The 24,496-nt window shown below is 43.3% G+C and overlaps 1 protein-coding gene across 2 annotated transcripts in view; it reads left to right on the top strand.

The window, feature by feature from the left end:
* The window catches only part of LOC147701977 (ketosamine-3-kinase-like), a 221,771-nt gene that overhangs the window by 142,522 nt on the left and 54,753 nt on the right, over positions 1 to 24,496 (top strand). The window lies entirely within an intron of this gene.

The following is a 24,496-nucleotide window of genomic DNA, read 5'->3' as shown; positions in this document are numbered from 1 at the left end:
GGGACCAAGCAGGTCCCAGTTTCCCCGTGGCCCTCCGCTATGGGGCCTGGGAGGCTCCTATTTTACCTCCCTAAACATCCTTATACCATGTGGCAGGCACCGCACATAGTGCAGGCATGTTTCAAATGTGTATATTTTGTATTGCGGCGTGTGCTGCTACCCACAGCACACGCTGTAATGCAAAATATACACATTGCAACCACAGAGAAGGCGGTTGCATCGTAATGCGGACAGCGGAACCGCCGACTTGTAGTCAGGCGGTCCTGCTTCCACCACAGTCGGACCAGAATCATAATCGAGCACCTAGAATGTAATGGTACCTTTGTGCAACGAAGTTTGAAAAGCATCTCCGTTAAGCCCGTCGGCCAGCGCCCGTCGCATGCGCTACCCGCGTAGTGCTGCGCACGTCTGTTGGCCCGCGCGGCCCGCCCACTCAATGGAACACCGTGCACCGAATTTGCCGCTGCGGTTAAGGCGTTCATAAACTGGTGTAAACACGTTGGTATTTTACAACCTGGGCTAAAACTCACAGATATGAGTTCTGAAATCTAAAAGGTGGACAGAGGAGAGAATGCAAGTCAGTGTGGGGTAGAAAAAAAAGATTTATAAAATGTACACAGATCTTCTTAAAAATGTGTATTTAAATTCTTCACAGGTGAAGAACCTGGCAAATAAGTAAAAACGTTAGGTCCACATGTACTCTGCGCTAAAATGGGGTCTAGGATGTGTCATCAAATATCCAAATTCATTTGATCCAAATAACTATTAGGACCTGTAGATGTACATCTTTTCATGTTTAGTAGTAACAGACTGTTAAGAACTGTATTCCAGCTGCCTTTTCAATTTTTTCAAACTTTGTAGCAGGAAAGCATTCCACGTTGTTTTCCGATACACTATTATGAAAAATCAGAGGTAGTTTATGTTTGGAACAGTGACTGGTTTTGTGACAGCTGTTTTCAAACAAAAAACACACTCCTCGGGCACCTCAGGCCTGATTTCTTTCCTTGTTATTTTGTGTGTACCATAATTAGACCCAGTGAGCTTTGCCATGGACAGCAGCAGATCCTAGATTTAACAGTAAGTGTTTATTTTAATGTATTTTAACAATATGAATGTTTAATAACAGTGCACCTGTTCTGAACGGGGTTGCTCTCAGACTCAAAGCCAACAGACCTAAGCAACCCATACTTTATCTATACTTTATTCTCTTCCTCTCTCTCTCTCTCATTCTGTCTTTCTTTTGCATGTGCTCTTTCTTTCTCTTTGGTCACACTCTGCCCGTTATCATTCCATACCATTTATTTATTTTGGGGATTTTGTAGAGTGCAGCTCACACCCATGTAGAGGTCTCTTGGCTCCTAAGCGGACTGTGCCATTGCCCTAGAAGATAAATATGAAAAAATAGTCCTAGACCCATATTTAGTATTTAGAACAAATCATCATAAAACCAAGACCGCATCCGGATCAGGCGTCTCCGTGTTCGGAGACGCCTGATCCGGATGCGGTCTTGGTTATACAGCGTTTTGGGATATTAAGAAAACCTACCAAGTGAATGTATAGAGAACCGAATGAGGGACTCCCCCGAGTACTCCACGCATTTTGGCTGCGTACCTGTGGCTACTACATTCATGTGCCGGTTCTATGATCAATCTAAACAGAACTGACAGGGAGATCCGTTTTCCCCTGCTAAACCGACTTTGAGTGTCTCCCAAATAGCACACTCACACGTTCTTGGAATTGAGTTCTACTAAAGGACACACCTCGTCATTGATATACTTGAGGTCACTTAGTATACATATTTTTCGCTGGTGGAGCACTTCATTAAGTGGTGGCTCACCTATGTGAAGTGCTGCCTTCTCACGCTTTAGGTTCCCTTGCCCGCCCCTGTCCTGATGAAGACCTGTAGCTGAGGTGTTAACCCACCCACCAATGCGCCAGGTCGAAACGTCGACATCTTTTCACCTCTGTTTTTTTGAAACCTGAATCCATTTCCCATCCCTCCCCGTCCACTGCAGTTTGTTTTTGGAATAACGAATTGTTTTGATTTAGTTGTATGGGTCAGGTTTCTGTCATAAGGAATGGTACCTTATCTTTCATATTTGAATTATCTAATTCTTTTATCAATCTTTCCTTTTACACAAACACTTTTTCTTGCACTTTACTACTGTGCCTGGCAGTATTCTCTCTTGGATTTATGTATGAAGTACTTTTATGAAATTGTAAATATTTGAATAAATGATGATATTGAACATCTTTTGGAACATCTTATGGGTGCATTGTATGTATATGTATAGACAAGAACAGATTGGGCTTTTTCTTCCATTGCTTAGGATTAATTCCTATGTACTAGTATCTTTCAAAGAATTGATTTGTTCTAAATACTAAATATAGGTCTAGGACCTTTTTTTCATGTTTATCATTTGATACCCAGGTCCTTTGACTATTTTGGGTGATACCCCATTTTTCTAATGATTGCCATAGAATAGACATGGAGGGCTTAAGTCTGTATCCTTAGCAGTTAAATACACCTCAGCAGGATTGGTTCCTTCTTGATATGTAAAGGTATCATTCTCTTCGTGAGAGCCTTGTGTTTGGAAAGATTTGCTGTTCAATTTCTTCAGATGCAATTTAGAAACAATAAACCGTAGTTGTTCCATTGAGTTCAATTATCTGTTTGGTACATGTTTGACAGTTCTTATGTTTAACGAGTACTTTTTTGTGCATAGAAAACCCGATGCTTTAAGAAGCCTCTTTAAATCGGATTCGCATCCAGTGCAAGTGGCGAAGTGCTTTGACAAATATGATACATTTCCATGTGGTATAATAGAGTCCTGACTGCAGTACTCTGAATGTAGTGCTGCTTTACTATATACTTTTTCATAACCTCAAACAAAGGCAGTTGCCAAAGTCCAGTCTAGATACCATAAAGGCATTACAGGCTGTCACCCTCGTAGAAGAGGCACGGGTGGACTCTCCCTAGTAATGGCTTTGGCGCAGATGTAAAAGATCCAAATTGTACAGATTATATGCTGTCTGCACGATACGATTTTAACCATAATAATATGTTACCTTCAATGGAATAGGCGGCTAAGTGAGAGAGGCAAAGCAAATGGTTGATTGCATTGAATTGCCACCATTAGATCACTCTTTTTCTCATTTCTATGTAGCATTTTGCAGGTGTATCTTCAGATAGGCTTTGTGACATGTGCAAGAGAGCAGTTTGCAGTAAAAGAGACCAAACTAAATACTACAAAGGTCTTATCGATACTTCCAGGTATATTGAGTGCACTCACACAGCTAACCTCAACCCACTGTGAATACAAATCAAGTAGCACTATGGAATAAGGTGGTGTTCACCATGAAGAAGTCCTACAATTTCTTTGAATCTCTTTATTACATTTTTTATTAGAATTTACATTTTGACACTAATACACTCTGTCAACATCCTATATAACGAAAATGTTAAAGTTTCAGGCTCATATGCGGTTCATACAGTACATAAAATGCTATCACACAGTCTACAATTAATGTCTTCAACAAGTATCTGGCATTGGGTGAGTTATGTTGCTACGTTCAGCAGATTAAGTCAGGCCTCCTTATAGGAGTCTGCAAGAGTTTCCCCAGTATGGTTCACCATTGCAATAGTAATGTAAAGAGTCCATCAAACGAAAAACTAAAACTAACAGAACTGGAGCCCACGTTTACAGCCTTTCGTTTCCCCCCTGTCAGCCTCTTTTCCCCCACCCACGCACGCCAGTACAGCGATCCGCTATAGCTGTGAATATGGAGACGGAGATACAGCCCCAGTAGGTTCTCAGTTAATGGAGAGGTGCTGTAGTACAAAAAAGCATCAGCTGAGGGAAATGACAATCCTGTATTTCACCGACTCCAGCCCGCTTACTGGTTAGGCCCACTCATAATTATCACGCATAGATGCCCAGTATCTTAGTATTGCATCCCAGCTAGCAGCCACCAGATATTTGCGCAGTCCCAGGGCATCGCCTCTGTGCAAAGCTGCGCTCTCCGCCTGTGCTCACACAAGAAATGACAGTAACCAGGCCTCGATAGGAGGGGCTTCTGGGAACCTCCGGCTGTGAATGATAAGCGGCTTAGCGGTTAGGACTCCCAGAACGAGGAATCTGGAGGTTGTCTTGTGTTTCTTGGCCCTAGGAAATACACCCAGCACACAAACCTCCCATGTGTTGAGGACAGAGCGCTCCGCACAAGATGACAGCCTGTTCGTAACACCTTGCCAGTATGTGTGTAAAGTGGGGTAAGACCAGAACATGATGAAGAGGTCCTACATTATCGATTGCCACCTCCTCCCATGGACACTTGGGTAACTCTCTACATGCCATTGGCACATGTCTGGTTCTATGCACTTTATCACTCATATTACATTGTATACAATCTCTTACTGCACTTTCTCCCATTAAGTTTGTACTTGGCCACCAAACGTCTTGGTGTAATCGCTCCTTCGTTTTAGCAATGTGCTAAACAAATTAATTTGCCCCTAAAAGATTGTGGCGGAACCAATCTTGTACCTCTTGTTAAAGCACCATCTTTTACTGCTAATTCTTCTTTAACTACAGACCATGGTCTCTCTAATGTAGCAGTTTTTCCTGTAAATATTAGTTCTATGGCATCAAGCAGTGCAGTATCCTTTGCTATTTCAGACTTCCATTCATCATCTTCTATAGCACCAAGTATGACTTCACAAACTTTTACCTCCAGTTCAAAATAATCATCCAAATCATCCTGGGAATCCACCAAGTCAACTAAGTGAGTTGAGCAGTTAGCTGGGAAGGTTTTAGCACCAGGAATATTTTCAACCGTAAAGTCATACTCCTGAAAAGCAATAACCCACCACCTTATCCTGGGTGATATGAAACGAAAACCTTTTTTGAAAAAAATATTTTAACGGCTTATGATCAGATATTACCTTAAAAGTTGTTCCCCATATCAAATTCCTGAAGTTTGCTAAAGCCCCAAAGATGGCAAGAGCTTTTTTTTCAATCACTGAGTAATTTAACTCTGCACCCTTCAAACATCTCAAAGCATAAGCAATTAAAAGTTCAGTCTCTCTTCTGAACAGCATCTGCTCCTTTTTCTTTACTACTTGCATCTGTGATTATACAAGTGTCCTCACCTGGAATAAATGCGTGCAAGTTGGGCGCATTGGCAAGATCTTTTTTTATCTGCATAAATTATTCTTTACACACTTCATTCCACATGAACTCCACCTTCTTACCTTGGAGTCTCTAAGATGACTTGTCTTACCGCAAATCCTCTAATAAACGTACTATAATATTCTGCCATTCCAAGGAAAGATATCACTTCTTTGTTGGCACAGAGATCCCTCATATTCACAATGGTTTCAACCAATTGCTTTTTTGGTTTGATAGCTCTCCCCAATATGTAATTTCCCAAATAGTTAACTTCCCTCATGCATAACATGCACTTCTCTTTCCTCACAGTACGTCCTGCTCTTAACAATCTCTCCAGCACCTCTTCCCTTTCACATCATGTTCATCTTTTCTTTTCCCAAAGATTAACACATCGCCTTGATAACAAGGTACCCCTTCAATTCCTTTCAAGACCGTAGACATGACTCTGAAATATTGAGGCTGCCGATATTAAATCAAAGGGAGTCCTTAAAAACTTGAAGGCCCCATAGGAGTAATGAATACTGTCAACTCTTGGGATGATTTATCTAAAGTAACCTGATGGTAGGCTGATTCTTGAGTAGTAGAGTAATTAGCACCAGCCAAAGTTGTCACCATTTCATCAATGTTAGGTTACCTCCTTGTTAAGTCCTCTGAGGTCTGCACTCAAACCTATTTCATTTTTGGATTTCCTCGCCACAACAATGGGAGCCAACCACTCGGAGGCTTCCACCCGCTCAATTCGTCCCAAATCAACCAGATGTGCATTATCTCACTGTACCCCTTCCTGTACACTAAGTGGTATTTTCCTCACCCTGGCAACAACAGGTTTGGCAGCCAACTTCAATTTAATTCAATGCTTGTAACCCTGCAGACATCCTAATTCATCCCTAAATATTTCTTAGAACTTCATCTCATACTTACTCCCATCTTCATCTATTTCCTGTACCTGAACTTGTGGAACATTAAGGCCAACTAAGTAGAATATCCCCCTTGTTCGACACATATACTTTTGCCATACATCTTAATGGGTAACCCTCCAAATCCAGTAGGTTTCACATCTATCTTGATCAGTTTCACTCTCTCTCTAAAATTGTCATCAAAAACTTTTTTAGATATCATAGTTAGGTGTGAGCAGCAATCAAACGTCATCCTAACTTTGCAGTTCTCAATATTGACCCATTCAAAGGGATGGTCATTTTTGCATTCAGTTACTAAAAAAACAATTTCTTTTACCTCATGTTTTTGCCCTCTTTTGTTTTTTCGTTTGCAAAACACTTCGAACAAAGACCTCTTGTCCTACAAGAGTTTCACAAAACAAGTAGCATCATGGGTCTTATGTCCAAACCTCTAAAACCTGAAACATGTCCATTGAAAGTCAGAAAACACTTTTGACTTTCTCATAATACTCTTGCAGACATTTGCATGGATTTTTGCTTAACCTGATTCGCCTCTTCCTCAACCTTGTTTGTACTTGCACTCTGCTTAGTCTACTTGTTTAATTCTCCCACACACTTAACCATATGCTCACATGCTTTGCTATAAAAATCACTTCCTCCAGAGGTGATTCGTCTTTTAGATAAAGTTCTTCCCTTATTTAATCATTGTAACATTTTAATACTCTTATTCTTTCTTCTGGATGTCCCCCAAACTTGCAACTTGCCGCTAGTTTTCGAAGTCCTGTCACAAAATATTACACCGACTCATCCTTCTCTAGTTTTCTCACCCCAAAATAATATCACTCCATAATAGTGCTAACCTTAGGTAAATAATGATGGTCAAGTTTAACAATACAGATCATATTTATTCAAGGACCTCTGAACAGCCGTACTTAATTCTGGATCCAAAATTTCATGACCTTCCCCACCCAAACAATGAAGTAGTAGGGAATATTTACACTCCACACTTAAATTATTGCCACATACTCTTGCTCAGTTAGCAAACATTTTCTTATTCTTCTGCCACTTGACAAGTGGTTCCCCTGGACTGGAAAGTAAAAATGGCGGTGGTGTGACATTCCGCATTTCGAATGCTTTATCCTACACAGTCAGACAGCGTCTCCTTACCATAAGATGAATAGTCAGTCAGCACACACTTTAGCAAAATATATCTTGTTATGAATGATTATAGAACATATGCATAATCCAGACGATAATTATTACAGTAGCAACCATTATCCAAATAGCAGAAATGAGTGGCTTTGGTCACCATGTTTAGATAATGTCAAAGGTGCGCCCATCACCGTTTGAATTTGACAGGCACCAACACTTGCGTGACTCTCACCTTATACTTTCTGGAGACCCTTATATGATGGTGTGTTTGCCACTGTTGAATAGCAAACAGCATTGGCTTCTCAGAAGAAACTGAATATTGGCGTGCTTGTCACGGTGTTTCAACAAGCATATTCAAGAGTTAAGCAAGTGTGCTTTTTACCGTTTAATGGAAAAAGCACGATTCAAAATTTGCGAACATACGTGACAAGAATTCTCTATTCTATTAAGGACAAGGAGGCGAGGATTATGCTTTCTCATTTCTTTATTAGAAATGCTCAGCAGCCAATTAGAAAACAGTAAATAAAAAACAAACTACAGTACCCATGAACACCAGGGTATCACGTGACCACCCATAGAGACCATAGTATAAAAGGTCATGCAGAAAGTATCACATCCTCTTTCTTTGGTGAGGAAAAAACAGTTCAGATTGAAACAGGAAATCCAAAGAACGTTGAACATCAGGAAAATAAAGCCAACAAAGGACGTGGGCAGCCGTAGAGCACTGGAAACAGAAGATCATCGAAAGGCAAGATAAGCCAGGTGGAACAGAAACCTCTACTTCGGGTCAGAACCTGAAAAGAGACATATAGCCGTAATACATATTCAGAATATATAGTGAAGTCAGAAAATTGAGGGGGTAGAAAAAACAAGGAATTGCAATAAACAAATCCATATGCAAATAGCAATATTATATAATTATATAACATATGCAGAAAAAACAATAACAATGGGTGGGATAATCCTTGCCTCCTTGTCCTTAATAGAATTGAAAATTCTTGTCACGTATGTTCGCAAATTTTGAATTCTATGTCAGGACAGGAGGCTCCGATTATGCTTGTTCAAAGCTGATCCACCACCACAGAAGCAATATGATCAATTGGTTTGTAATAAAAGGTTTTGAACACTGAATCAGAAGACCAATCTGCGGCCTTCATGATGTCAAATAAAGTGACATCCATCGAGAATGCTTTAGAAGCCATAGCCCCACGTGCCGAATGTGCACCAAAAATGGAAACATCAATGCCAGCTTCTGACATGAGCCATCTAATCCAGCGAGCCAATGCAGCTGGGGTAACAGGGCGAAAAGTCTTCTGAAAGCAATTCAACAATTGACCTTGCATATCTGAACGTAAAGGAGCAGTACTTACCTCATAATCCTTGACACCTTGAACAACACAAAGGTTGGGATTATTGGGAAAGGAAGGATAGGTAATCGAGGTAGTATTCGTTTTGATACGTCTGGAAAGAAGAAATGTGACACCTTCAGGTGTAAAGCTGCGACCTGCCAAGTCCAAAGCACGAACATCAGACACCCGTTTACAGGAAACAAGGCATAATAACATAGTCAGTTTGGCTGACAGTTGTTTACGGGATAGCAAGGAACTGGAAGGCCAGGCCTCCAAGAAATTCAAAACAATGGAAACATCCCATAAAGACACGTACTTAGGACATGGAGGTTTCGCCAGACGAATACCCTTAAGTAATTTGGCAATCAGAGGATGTTCACCCGCAGGCTTACCAGCAATATGCAGATGGCCCCCCGAAATGGCGGAACGGAAATTATTGACAGTCGATAAGCCAAACTGGAGGAAGCAAGAGACGCTAGAAAATAATGTTCAGGGAGTCATCCGCTGAAGTGGGATTAACCTCCCGTTGAACACACCAGTCACACCATCGTTTCCATGACCCTCTGTAGCTTTTATGAGTATTGGGTGACCAGGCTTCACTGATAAAATTAGAAGCGTCTCGTGAAAGGCCTCGGACCGTCCAGCGATCCCCGAAATTCGCCATGCTTGCAGAAGGAGATTGCCTGGTAGAATCACGGGATGCAGATTACTGAGAGGATCCAGCAAGAGATTCCACTTCTGGGGAAGAAGGAGCGGCACTGCACACCACATCTCCAGGAGAACCGGAAACCACGCTTGAGCCCTCCACAGAGGACCAATCAGAATCAATTCTGACTGATAATGCTGCGTGCAAGCCAAGACCCTGGGAATCATCATGAACGGGGGAAAGGCATAGCACAGAACCGACGGCCGAGTCTGCAGAAACGCATCCGTGGCCAGGGCTTCCGGATCCGGCCTCAAGCTGAAGAACAGAGGGAGCTGAGTGTTGAGGTGAGAGGCGAACAGGTCGATCTGACACTGACCCCAGATCCGGAGGAGAGAACGGAAAACGCGAGGATGAAGCCTCCAATCGCTGAAGTCCCGAAGGTGGCGCAAATTCCAGTCCGCAACCTGATTGTTGCGACCGGGAAGATACTCGGCAATAGCAGTGATCTTCTGTTGCAGACAAAAGTGCCAAAATTCTTTGGCGATCTCCGCCAATATCTTGGATTTCGTTCCGCCCAACTTGTTGACATACCGAACCGCCAAAATATTGTCCATGCGGAGAAGTATGCAGCAATTGGAACGAAGAGGAGTGAAACAACGGATCGCAAATGACCCTGCCAGGAGTTCCAGGCAATTTATATGGAGAGCCAACTCCTGGGAGGACCACCGACCCCCCGTCGACACCGGACCGCACCGGGCTCCCCAACCCCACAGACTGGCATCGGACTCTATCACCAGTTCCGGAGAGGAGCCGAACAGGGCTCGCCCGTTCCAGGCATCCATGTGGTCTAACCACCACTGCATCTCCCACCTCGCTTCCTCTGAAAGAGGGATTAGATCGGAATAGTGAAGGCCTTTCTGGAGATGACGGATCTTCAAACGTTGAAGTGCCCTGTAATGCAGAGGGCCTGGGAAAATCGCCTGAATGGAGGACGCCAACAGACCTACAACTTGTGCTAACGATCTCAATGACACAATCTGTCTGGAAATAACCGTAGTCAATTCCCTCTTGATGTACCGAATCTTTTGATTGGGTAAGAGAAGTTGACATGAATGAGAATTGACCTGGAAGCTCAGAAAATCTATCACCTGCGATGGAGTCAAGACCGATTTCTGAGGGTTCACCAGAAATCCCAGTGATTGTAAGAGGTCGATGGACCACTCCAGGTGCGTCAGGAGTTTGACGGGACAGTCTGCCATGATCAGAATGTCGTCCAGAATTATAATCAAGTGAACACCCAGAGCGCGCAAACATTTCACGACGGGCCTCAGAAGTTTCGTGAAGCACCAAGGTGCTGACTAGAGGCCGAACGGAAGAACCTTGTACTCGAACCAAGTCCCCTGCCATTGGAATTGCAGGAACCGACGATGTGGACTGAAGATGGGAATCGACCGGTACGCATCCTTGAGGTCGAGACGAACCATCCAATCCCCTTCCAGAAGAAGATCTCGCAACAGATGGATTCCCTCCATCTTGAAATGCCTGTAAACGACCCCTCCGTTGAAGTCCTTCTGATTGAGAAGCAAGCGGGATCCGCCCCCTTTTTTCTGAACCAGAAAAACCGTGCTGACGAACCCATTGGAATGGCGGACAGTCCGAATTATTGCCCCCTTTTCTAGAAGAGAGTTTATTTCTGCGGAAATGAACTCTTGATCCTGAAGGGAGAAACACAGAGGACTGGGAGGGTGGGTTTGATGTTGTGGCTGATAAAACTCTATTTTGTAACCTTGAACAGTTTCCAGCACCCAATCATCGTTGGAGATTAGACGCCAATTGTGCAGAAAAAATTGTATCCTGCCCCCCAGAACCACATTGCAAGCTGGAATCAAGTTCACCTGAACTGTTGGAATCCTGGTAGCCACCTTGATTTCCGCCGGAACGTCCCTGTGAGAAGTTGGCCTGATATGTGATGCCCACTATTCTAGTGGTCACCCTGTATCAGTCCAAACAACCTTTATGGTGATGGTTGTAAAGTCAACCTTCTAGACCAGCTATCCTAGTGGTAGCATGGACAAAGCAGTCTTAGTCTAAACTCATGAGGGCATGTGAAGCCAGCTTTTTTACCATATGCAACCCCTTTAATACCAAATGAAAGGACACCACACAGGTTATATATAAAATATATATGTATTTATTTCTAACACAACCCCTCTGAACTCTTTATGAGGTCAGAGACACAAGCACATAACAAGATACTTAATTATCATACAATAAGTTGCACAATATACAGTAGCACCCTAGGGGAACGTCAAACCATATACTAAAATAGTGGTATACCCAACTGGCAAATAGCCCTCTGAGACCACTCAATAAGCTCATCTGGGTCAACAAGGGCCGAAGACTCTTTGACCAGAAAACCGAGATCTAAAATCTTTGTGAGAGGACCTAGTAAACCGAGCAGCTTGTCTTGACAGGAACGCCAAGATCTTCAAGACCCTTCTTCGGATCTTTGGCGTATTTTTTGAGGTAGGTGACCATCGTGGGATCAACCTCTGGAGTTTCAGCCAAATGGTCGGCGAGATCCGGACGTGGACATTCGGACCGAAGGCGGGCCCTGACGTCCTTCTCAAAGGGTTGTCGAATGTGAGCCTGTACATACTCAGCAGGGGAGGGAAGCCAGGAAGAGGAATGCGGATGAATGATATCCGAAGGATCAAAGGTTAGTACAGGTGGATGTGTGGGAGCATCAACATAATGCTCCTTACACTTCCTCTGTCACGGTGGAGGATCATCCTGATCAGTGGAAGTAGAGGAATGAGTGTCATCAGAAGCCATAGGGGGGTTGGTGGATGTCGAAGCACCAACCGAGGTCTTGTGGAAGACTTGTCAGAGTCCAGACTTTTGGCCAATTTCTGAAAATCTGTCCTATGAGTATAAACAGGGGATCTAGAGGACGAGCGTGAAGACGGCAACCAGCCTTGCTGTTGTGCATATTGAGACAAATTACGTTTTAAGGGGTTTATGGCACGAACAAGCGCCTTATTAACGGAGTGTTGCACACCCTGGTCCAAAGCCTCAACCAAATCCTGCTCCAAACAGCCAGAGGCGTCATCATCGTAATATTAGTCATCTTCATCAAAATATTCATCCATAGTGACACAAGGTGTAACAGTAATGCCCACAAGATGACAAAATTCAATAATGGCCAAAGGCACAATGCAGGGGGAGTGGATAACCCCACAGCAAGCCAGCAGCACAGGCAGAACCTGCACACACTGCAAACAGTTGAATGTGGAGGGAGGGCTTGCTGCAAATTATACACTCTAGGCAGAGCCTATGCTATGTTATACAGCCCAATGCAGTTTTTTGAAGCAAAAGGCTTAATTGAGGCTGAAAATACTGAGGCTGTGGGCAGTGGGCGTGTAAAAACGACCTTCGTCACCAAATCTCCGTGTAAACACGGAAATCAAGCGATAAAATGGTCTCACTGGAGTGCTCCCAATACCTCTAACCTCCAATTTTGTCAGTACTCTAAATTTCATTGTGGGCACTCCACTGCATGCGGTGGAGGTAAGCTTCCACCTAAGCTCAAACAGTTACAGCGGCTGATCACAAACAGAAAAGTAACCAATTTTGAGGTGAAAACCCAGAGTAAAGAGGCATTGCAATCCATCCTCGTCCCCAAATGACAAGTTGTGACAAAAACTCTGGAGACACCAGGTATTTGGTAGTTCATGGACGTGCCCTTTATTTAATCTCATCCACTGGTCAGACTTAACAGGTAGCTGGCATCTCTGTTCAAACCTAATCACTCTGTTTGCTAGGAACACAAAGAAGGGAAGGTTCTAATACAGGAACCTAACTACCTCACATTCGGCTGGCTACCATCTTTTGAATTTTCTGCACTAACTTGTTTAGGGCACCTACGCACAGCATTATCTGTGATACATGGTAAAGCTAATGATGGCTGTGCAGAAAAAGTTGTGACGATTTCTAGAGGAGTTGTACTGTATTGTGTTGTATTGTTATTTATATAGCACTCTCTATATCCCCTACTCCGCTTTTTAAATGAAATGAAAAATGTATAAAGCGCGACATGACCCGGAGGTATCTAGGCGCTGGAGACACCAGGAGACCGTTCTTTCCTGAATGATGTTAGTGGTATAACCAGGTCTTTAAGAGCTTTCTAAATTGGAGCAGGTTATGTTTATTTTTCTGGCTGGTGGGCAGGGAGTTCCACAGTTTAGTGGTGGTGTAGGTGAAACTTTTGCCCCCCATTTTGCTTTTGAAATCTTGGGGATGGCGAGGTTGCCACTGTTAGACGATCTAAGTGACCTGCCTGGGATGTAGGGTCTTAGAAGTTGCGATAATTGTTGAGGGCCCTTACTATGTATGGCCTTGAACGCAATAGACAGGGCTTTAAATTGAATGCTCTTGCCGATCAGCAGCCAATGTAACTCTGCGAGGGCCTTGGAGGCTGAGTCGAGCCGAGAGACCCCAAGCAGGAATTTAGCAGAGGCATTTTGAGTAGTCTGTCATTTTTGTAGACTGTGTTTGCTTGCTTGCATTGCTTTTCAGATTGTTAAGTAAGTAGATTCTTTGTGTGCATCATTTATATAGCGTTTTGTAGCCCCAGGTGGTCACAAGATTGCCTTGACAGCAAAGCATAGGGCTTTGAAGTTTATTTTGCTTACAATAAGTAGTAAGGACCAGTGTAAGGTGGTCACGTCTATTCTGGCTTCAAACTTGTGTGGCTATGGCATTCTGGAATTTGACTTTGTCGATTAAGAGTTTTGTGAGCCTGAGATTGTCAGTTGACGTAGTTTAGTCTTGAATGCACTAAGGCTCTTGAGGCCTTTGTTTGGATAGTTAAGGAAGTGAAAGTCAATTATAAAGTTCTCATGATGTTGATTGTACTTTTGGTTACATTATTGACATGTGTTGGAGTCCATGTTAAGAACCACGTTTTTCTACTCTAGTTGATGTGGGGGAAGGCGAGACAACGTCTTTAGGTCAGCCTGTCATTGGGTCTTAGTTTTTCCATGATCGACAGGTTAGTATCTCGGTTTTAGGCAGACTTAATTTCACATGATTTTGTAGCATCCAGGTGTCTTCTATCAGCCGGCATTAATTGAGTTTTGATGTCTCAGTCTGATGGTTTTATCATGTTTCAAGATGATCTGTGTGTAGTTGTAAGAGGCTAGTTTGAAAGACATTATTATCCTAGAGAATGGGGACAGGTGTTAGTTGAGAAGAAGAGTTACAGTTTTTGAGCCTTGGGGTACACCTATATTTTTTGAGAAAGGTTATGATGGGAATCATAGTGTTACAATTTGTGCCCCGGGGTAGGATGGTATTGATTTTAGTGCAGTGCCCTGTATTCCTGTATCATGCAACCTTTTAGTTAGTAGGTAGTGGTTCACAGTATCAAATGCTGCTGAGAGGACCAATAGAGGTAGTGCATCATTATCTGTCCAGTCAACGAATATTTTCAATATCAAATTAACATCTCACATCTGATTATATTTAGGTACCAGACAATTAGAAAATGTTACTCCCTTTAACAAATGAAATACCAATGAGTGCGCCCCTATTGGTCTACCATCCTCTCATATATTTCTGTACAAATTGTGTAACTGTAGGTGTTAATGGTTCTGTATGCTTTTACTTGGGAGGATAAAGAAGCCAGAAAATTTAACACTAAGGCAACATCTGCTGAAAGGGATCTGAATTCCTGCCCAACACCAACTATTCCTCACCAAACTAGTCAATTGGTAAGACTTTGTCATTTTTGTGACCCAGGTTTGTTGTATGAACTGAGCAGCTTCTGATAAAATTCCTGGGGCTCTCCAGGCAGACTCGAACATTCCATGCCGTCAAAACAAGCAATCGATTATGGATCATTTTGTGGAACTGTCTTTATGGATTGATTTAAATGCTAGGAATTGATGGGATTAGGTTTGGATAATATATTTACAATTCTAGAACGGCAGGGAACCAAGACAGAGCTTGCCAAAAGGGAATCAGAAGTATTACTGATTACTTTTGCCTTCAAACATTAGTTAATAGCTTCAAAATCATAATCAACTGAGAAAAAGCATAGCTTAGCTGATGACGAGACCAGTCTTGGAGGAAGGCATCTGTTGCCAAGGCCCGAGGATCAGGTCTCCAACTGAAAAGTGAGGAAGCTGACTGGTCAAATGTGAGACAAAGAGCTCTATTGAGAACGGACCCTACCTTGAAGGTAGAGTTTTGTTAATTGAGGGGTGAAGATGCCAATCGCTTGAATCTCGCAGGAGTGATATGTTTTCTAGATACTCTAGAACACAGCCCAGAATTTGGTTTTATAGACCCCCTTGGCCCTAATAAGATAGTCAATTTGCCAAAGCGAGAGAGAAAACCAGTTGGCCTCTAACCATCTAACAATCCACTGAGCAATAATTGAGCTGGTGTGCTTGAGGTAAAGATCAATCCTGTGATAAATCACAGGTATAGTTGGGGAATCTCCAAACCCTCTTTCATTAAAGAAGAGCACATTCAAGAACAATAGGAAACCATGGATACATTTTAAAGATTGTTTTAAAAACTCAAAATCATATCCTATTGCACGCAATATGAATTGTTACTGCAATAAAGATGAACAGAATGGCAACTGCAACATTTACTAACGATTCAGAAAAGTGGGTGGTGATGAACAGAGTGTCTGAATTAAGCAGACCACTCTTACCCAATCCAAAGATCAGGGCTTGATCCATCACCGTTTTTTAGCTCACTGCACCATCCCAGCTCAGAACTTGGCTATATGCAAATTAGTCTGACCCTGGCCCAGTGCATCATGGGAACAGGGCAGACCAAACTACCAAGCCAATTCTTATACTGGGAAGGAAACAAGCTACCGGGGACCGGTTTCTGGCATTTCAGCCGTCTTCGGCCCGGCTTGCTTGAATCCTGATGGTGCAATGAGCTAGGGACTCACATCTGAGTATACCCTTCCACGCTTATGGTGGACAAAAATGATTCAAAAAAGGGGGTGGTGATGAACAGAGTGTCTGAATTAAGCAGACCACTCTTACCCAGTCCAAAGATCAGGGCTTGATCCATCACCGTTTTTTAGCTCACTGCACCATCCCAGCTCAGAACTTGGCTATATGCAAATTAGTCTGACCCTGGCCCAGTGCATCATGGGAACAGGGCAGACCAAACTACCAAGCCAATTCTTATACTGGGAAGGAAACAAGCTACCGGGGACCCGTTTCTGGCATTTCAGCTGTCTTCGGCCCGGCTTCCTTGAATCCTGATGGTGCAATGAGCTAGGGACTCACATCTGAGTATACCCTTCCACGCTTATGGTGGACAAAAATGATTCAGAAAAGGGGGTGGGGGTGAACAGAGTGTCTGAATTAAGCAGATCACTCTTACCCAGTCCAAAGATCAGGGCTTGATCCATCACCGTTTTTTAGCTCACTGCACCATCCCAGCTCAGAACTTGGCTATATGCAAATAAGTCTGACCATGGCCCAGTGCATCATGGGAATAGGGCAGACCAAACTACCAAGCCAATTCTTATACTGGGAAGAAAACAAGCTACCGGGGACCGGTTTCTGGCATTTCAGCCGTCTTTCTCACTGCACCATCAGGATTCAAGCAAGCCGGGCCGAAGACGGCTGAAATGCCAGAAACCGGTCCCCGGTAGCTTGTCTCCTTTCTGGTGAAGAATTGGCTTGGTAGTTTAGTCTGCCCTGTTCCCATGATGCACTGGGCCAGGGACAGACTGATTTGCATAAGCCAGGTTCTGAGCTGGGATGGTGCAGTGAGATAAATAACGGTGATGGATCAAGCCCTGATCTTTGGACTGGGTAAGAGTGGTCTGCTTAATTCAGACACTCTGTTCATCACCACCCCCTTTTCTGAATCGTTTTTGGCCACTACAGGTGTGGCAGGGTATACTCAGACATGAGTCCCTTTCTCACTGCACCATCAGGATTCAAGCAAGCCGGGCCGAAGACGGCTGAAATGCCAGAAACCGGTCCCCGGTATCTTGTCTCCTTTCTGGTGAAGAATTGGCTTGGTAGTTTAGTCTGCCCTGTTCCCATGATGCACTGGGCCAGGGACAGACTGATTTGCATATAGCCAGGTTCTGAGCTGGGATGGTGCAGTGAGATAAATAACGGTGATGGATCAAGCCCTGATCTTTGGACTGGGTAAGAGTGGTCTGCTTAATTCAGACACTCTGTTCATCACCACCCCCTTTTCTGAATCGTTTTTGGCCACTACAGGTGTGGCAGGGTATACTCAGACATGAGTCCCTTTCTCACTGCACCATCAGGATTCAAGCAAGCCAGGCCGAAGATGGCTGAAATGCCAGAAACCGGTCCCTGGTAGCTTGTCTCCTTTCTGGTGAAGAATTGGCTTGGTAGTTTAGTCTGCCCTGTTCCCATGATGCACTGGGCCAGGGACAGACTCATTTGCATATAGCCAGGTTCTGAGCTGGGATGGTGCAGTGAGATAAATAACGGTGATGGATCAAGCCCTGATCTTTGGACTGGGTAAGAGTGGTCTGCTTAATTCAGACACTCTGTTCATCACCACCCCCTTTTCTGAATCGTTTTTGGCCACTACAGGTGTGGCAGGGTATACTCAGACATGAGTCCCTTTCGCACTGCACCATCAGGATTCAAGCAAGCCGGGCCGAAGACGGCTGAAATGCCAGAAACCGGTCCCCGGTAGCTTGTCTCCTTTCTGGTGAAGAATTGGCTTGGTAGTTTAGTCTGCCCTGTTCCCATGATGCACTGGGCCAGGGACAGACTGATTTGCATATAGCCAGGTTCTGAGCTGGGATGGTGCAGTGAGATAAATAACGGTGATGGATCAAGCCCTGATCTTTGGACTGGGTAAGAGTGGTCTGCTTAATTCAGACACTCTGTTCATCACCACCCCCTTTTCTGAATCGTTTTTGGCCACTACAGGTGTGGCAGGGTATACTCAGACATGAGTCCCTTTCTCACTGCACCATCAGGATTCAAGCAAGCCGGGCCGAAGACGGCTGAAATGCCAGAAACCGGTCCCCGGTAGCTTGTCTCCTTTCTGGTGAAGAATTGGCTTGGTAGTTTAGTCTGCCCTGTTCCCATGATGCACTGGGCCAGGGACAGCCTGATTTTCATATAGCCAGGTTCTGAGCTGGGATGGTTCAGTGAGATAAATAATGGTGATGGATCAAGCCCTGATCTTTGGACTGGGTAAGAGTGGTCTGCTTAATTCAGACACTCTGTTCATCACCACCCCCTTTTCTGAATCGTTTTTGGCCACTACAGGTGTGGCAGGGTATACTCAGACATGAGTCCCTTTCTCACTGCACCATCAGGATTCAAGCAAGCCGGGCCGAAGACGGCTGAAATGCCAGAAACCGGTCCCCGGTAGCTTGTCTCCTTTCTGGTGAAGAATTGGCTTGGTAGTTTAGTCGTCCCTGTTCCCATGATGCACTGGGCCAGGGACAGACTGATTTGCATATAGCCAGGTTCTGAGCTGGGATGGTGCAGTGAGATAAATAACGGTGATGGATCAAGCCCTGATCTTTGGACTGGGTAAGAGTGGTCTGCTTAATTCAGACACTCTGTTCATCACCACCCCCTTTTCTGAATCGTTTTTGGCCACTACAGGTGTGGCAGGGTATACTCAGACATGAGTCCCTTTCGCACTGCACCATCAGGATTCAAGCAAGCCGGGCCGAAGACGGCTGAAATGCCAGAAACCGGTCCCCGGTAGCTTGTCTCCTTTCTGGTGAAGAATTGGCTTGGTAGTTTAGTCTGCCCTGTTCCCATGATGCACTGGGCCAGGGACAGACTGATTTGCATATAGCCAGGTTCTGAGCTGGGATGGTGCAGTGAGATAAATAACGGTGATGGATCAAGCCCTGATCTTTGGACTGGGTAAGAGTGGTCTGCTTAATTCAGACACTCTGTTCATCACCACCCCCTTTTCTGAATCGTTTTTGGCCACTACAGGTGTGGCAGGGTATACTCAGACATGAGTCCCTTTCTCACTGCACCATCAGGATTCAAGCAAGCCGGGCCGAAGACGGCTGAAATGCCAGAAACCGGTCCCCGGTAGCTTGTCTCCTTTCTGGTGAAGAATTGGCTTGGTAGTTTAGTCTGCCCTGTTCCCATGATGCACTGGGCCAGGGACAGACTGATTTGCATATAGCCAGGTTCTGAGCTGGGATGGTGCAGTGAGATAAATAACGGTGATGGATCAAGCCCTGATCTTTGGACTGGGTAAGAGTGGTCTGCTTAATTCAGACACTCTGTTCATCACCACCCCCTTTTCTGAATCGCAACATTTACTAACAGCATGAACAGCAAGAAATGGATTTATTTTTATAACAATCTCACCTTCATTTGTTTACTTACTCAGCTAATCTTCGCACCAAAAGAAGGCCTAAATTGAGTTTCAGATGGTTAACAGCCACATACCTGTTTGAGCAATAATGCATTATTCAATATAATAGCAAGGTCTACTATTCTTATTTGAGATCACAGCCAGGCTGATGAGTGCAGCTAGTGAAGACCAAATGCCGCCTGAAAAGATAGGTGGTACGATTAAGCAGAGCCTTCCTCATCTGTGTTGTCTGGTACAAATTGACCTCTCCACCTCTTTACACACTGTGTTGAACTTGTATAACATTATTTTGTTGTTGTTGAACCTTTCAAGATAAACAATTAGCAGAAAATGGCCGTGTGCCCTTTTATTTCTTTTTATTCTGTGAGACCGTGTTCTTTAAACAATAACGAGAAACTTCATCATCAGCTTTTCATGTAACTTTGTTCACAATTTAAAAATGTTAATCTACAAGAAAATAACACTCACATTAAATACCATCAATATGTCACGTTACAAAGAAAAAGTGACCAACAAATGTGAGTTGCATATCAATCGTGTGCATTCACTTATAAATAATTAACATTTGTACGCCTGAAGAATACCTAACAGTATGATAATCATAACATCCCCGAAACGATAGTAGAGGTATAGGCGCTAAATATAGTCATATATGGAGTTACATGTACAATGTTAAATGAAAGAAGCCAAACAATGATATTTATTTGCAAATTATCAGGCCTGGTTACATAAATTGTAAACAAAGGATAAAAAGTTACAAACTGTCCTTTTGCGAGTTTTGGTCATATGGCTTTTTTGAAGAAGAATTTAACGTTTTCCAGTTTCAGTGCAATCCCATTATTTTTTCCCTAATGGTGTGGTTGACCAAAATCTTTCAAGGAATGAAGATGGCAGAGGAATCATTGATGGTGATGATGGGACTGTAACAGCTTGTAAAACAGCAACTGTCTGCTCAACAACATGGGTCTTGTTGTTGCTGCATTAGACGTAGTATGCATATGTTGAAGTGCAACTCCAGTGGAATCCAGAGATGCGCACACTGTTTGCGGTCTCACTCTTCGCAGAACCCGTGACAGTGCAGGTGTTACTGGTATTGGTGAATCACAATTTACTACATACTTCACAGTTGATATCTGCATTGCAGTGCAATATGATAGATGAAATCTTATTGGTCAAATCACTTCTCTCATGTTAAAATTGTGGCAATTCCAGTGTGATTTTCCAGCAAATTGTTTCAAAACCGTTCTTTCAGTAAAAATGTTGTACTTCAGGTGTTTGAAATGTGCGAATTGACAAGAGTTCAGTTTGCACTTATCATATTCAACAACTCTCCTCTAAAGTAGAATTACATATTGTCACAACATTAATTCATGTTTGCATTTATGCTGACATTCATGCTGGCTTTATTCCTTCACTAGAAGAAAAATAAGAATTGCACATCGGATATCAGCAGATTAGTTTGAAAATTTGCCAAACAGACTTGAAAATACTGAACTGAATAATGAGTCAGTCCAAAAAAACCTTAAAGTCAGTCAATAAGCCAGCATGGTGTGCAAAAAGTCAGTAAAATGGGTAGGGAAATAGTGTCTGCAGAAGTCTTTGGATTGCAGATGAAGACCGGACAGTTTGTAAGGCATAGTTTCTGGTGTAGAGGTTAAGATGCCTCTTTCTGTACTAATATCGCAACAAGTTTACTTATTTAGCTTATCAAAGTGCACATTTGTCTTGTCTATTTTCGGCCACTAAATACTTTCAAACAACTTTCTTGAAGGAGAATACAATGAAATACTACAACATGTTTTACAGTTCTTGGAAGGTGTACCTGTGAGTTATCTCACAGCAGCTCTCATTTGTCATTAGTATATAAGAACCATTGCCTAAAAGTATGTGATAAGAAGGCAGGAATGGAGCAAGTTTACAAGCAATTTACAAGAAAACAGACTTAAAAGGGTTACAAGCCCCATGCAGAGTGATTGAATCGCGGATGAGTGAATTTCCTAGCGGATTAGTGGCTGCAGATGTGGATTTTGTTTTGCCAAGCAATTTAATTCAAATGAGAGTTTCCATTCATGATAAAGGAAGGCATTATATATACTTCATACCAAGCCAGGTACATGTGTTTTTGACAATCATAAAAATGAACGGCTGGGATTGGCAAGGAGATTATGCAGTGTAAGAGCCATTCTTTCTGCCACAGATAATAGGATACTCTCTAGTTCCTCAGTGCTTAAAAAGATGTACAGTGCTTCTGTTTTAGTCATCGTTACCTGCCGTGAGGTCAAATTACAAGGGTCAAATAAAGCATTTTCAATTATGAGTAACCAAGGCACTTTCATAGCGTTCACGTTTTGTAATACTCAATTTAACTGTGTAATTGTCATTTGATCCAGTCTTTGGTGTAAAAGATTCAGGCTATTATAGTTGAAATTGTGTACGCCCATTTTGAGTGTGTTTGGAAAACATCTATAACTCTAAATGCGGTGTGCATTATCTCTCTATCAGCTTCGCTAATTCTTTCTGCAACTTCTCTTTCTGAATATGCCTGCTGTTCTTTTATGACGGCATAGATCGGGAGGACACAGATTGTTTATTTTTCACCGGATGTGAGCCTAAGAGGAAATCATTGAAATCTACAACCTTATTAATATTGGACTGGTGTTCTGTTACTGTACTTAAAATTGAATGAACCAGCCATTGACAACTATTTTATCGAAGACTATGAGCCCGATTCATAAATCCCTGCAGTCATGGCGGGGGTCCCGCACTCATGGTGGGGGTCACACACTTGTGACTGGACCTCCCTACTGCAGTTACACATTGCGTAGCTCCCACCACGACTGCAAGGCCTCCGCCATGAGTCCGGAGGCCCTTTGTGAATTGGCCCATATATGTGATCAGCGTCATAAGGGAATAAATATTATCTCCAGAGTCTGGTCTGTTTGCCACAGGACCATAAGCTTTAGAATGAAATGTTTTCATATATACAATAATATCTATTGGCTACAGGGCAATCCAATCTGAATAAAATGCAGTCAAATCATTTGTGCCATTCTGTACCATATTATTCAGGTCGGCATCAGTAATGCTCTCTTTCCATTGCCAGCCGGGGAATTGTGTCAAATTAACTTTTGGACTGGATGGTGTCTGACCTTTAATTTGACAATAATGGTTCACAAAATATAATATTTTCCATCCAGTGTTGATGCCCTTAAGCAATAAGAGAAACAATAAAGTGTGCAGAACAAAGGAATCTGTGATTAGAAATTTTCGAGTCATTCTTTTTCTTGGGAATAATAAAAGGCAGATGGATCTGACCTGTCATCACTATTAAAATAAGGGAACCTTTTCTGGGATCTATGGGATTATTTATGAGTGGAAACCTATAATGCTTCCACTGTGTATAAATATATATATATATCTTTCTCGGGGATATATGCTTTCTATAAATATAATGATCAAAACAAAACAGATCTTAGTGATTTTTAGTATTTCAATAGGAATTCTCTGTGTCTAAAGTGGCACAAGAACTTACATCATGCATTAACTGTTTAATACCCTTTCTCTTGTAAGGGATTTCCGCGTATAGTCATAAGCATGTGAATAGTCCCGCCCACGTGCAGGGACCCCAGAGCACTTCATTAGATATATCTTCTTAAGTTGTCATCTTTTGCCTTTCTTCGGGAAGGCCTGCGTAGACACTTAAGAGATAGAAAGACAATAATGCAGCCTAACTAACTAGGCTACACTGGCCATTACTTCATTCTGAAGTGAAAAAAGGTAGCCAGTACTTTAAAATGTTTTCAATTTATGGAGTTTCATACATAAAGAAAACTCCCCTTCACAAAACCCCTTTTTTCATGATACAGATGAAACGGTTGGACAGAGAAGCCCCCCCATAGGCTGCCAATATAGGTCTGAAAATAGATACCGTGCCTTTAAGAGTTTCCAGAGACCACCAGTATCCCATGATGCACAGCCAGTGGCAGTTACTTCAGTTCTTTTTTCCGGCTTCTGTTAACAGGACCCTGTAGCATTGAGCTCTACCTCATTTGGTGTTTTTCATCAAAAATCACTTCAGAAGTTACCTTTCAGCAACTTCACTCAACGTTTTTGGTCTTTCTCTACCCTTTGCTGACTTTTTCTGACAGATTTTCCACAGTATATCAGTCAAAATGCCTTCAATTTTTGACAAGTGTCCGGACTGTGAAAGAAAAACTGCCAAATCTGATTCACACAGAGTATGTATTCTGTGTTTACTTGTTTCTCATGTTCCTGAGAGATGTAAAACTTTCTCCAAGCGGGCCCTGCGTGACAGGGAAAGATTCGACTTCAAGGAGCAGAGGAGCGAAGAAAGCAGCAAGCAACATCCACAGGTGGGACTTCTGGGCAAGGAGAGGATCAATCCTCTACCAAAACCCTGCCTTCAGCCTCTGGGGTCTCCCCAGGCGAAGAAGAGTGGCAAAAACGGCGCCGGTTCCGGTCGAGGACGACGACGTCGAGGGCAGGTATGGCGACGATATGTTCACTGTCGACTCAGGGCTCTGAGCCGAAGCGCCGTCGACGCTCCGCGTTGAGGAGAAGAGCGGCGAGACCTTCTCTTTCGACACACCAGTGCCGATCTGCGTCGACGTAACCTCACCGATCCGCGTCGAAGAGGCACCAACTATCGCCGAGGTCGAAGTCGAAGAGGCGCCGACGGTCGATGTAGAAGAGTCACCGGCGTTCTACGCCGAGACGACACCGATTACAGACGGGATCAGTTGTGAGCCTATCGACGTCAAGGGGGAGTTCACGGTCCAGACGATGTCGAAGATCCCCTATGACCAGTAGATCGACGTCCAGGGGGAGATCTGGGAATGAATGTTTGGGTCCTTCCTCTCTTCATGCACG

This window comes from Lissotriton vulgaris, chromosome 7, assembly GCF_964263255.1.
Source record: "Lissotriton vulgaris chromosome 7, aLisVul1.2, whole genome shotgun sequence".
NCBI classification, from domain to species: domain Eukaryota; kingdom Metazoa; phylum Chordata; class Amphibia; order Caudata; family Salamandridae; genus Lissotriton; species Lissotriton vulgaris.
The sequence above is the reverse complement of the archived record's forward strand: the minus strand, read 5'-3'. Positions and strand labels throughout refer to the sequence as shown.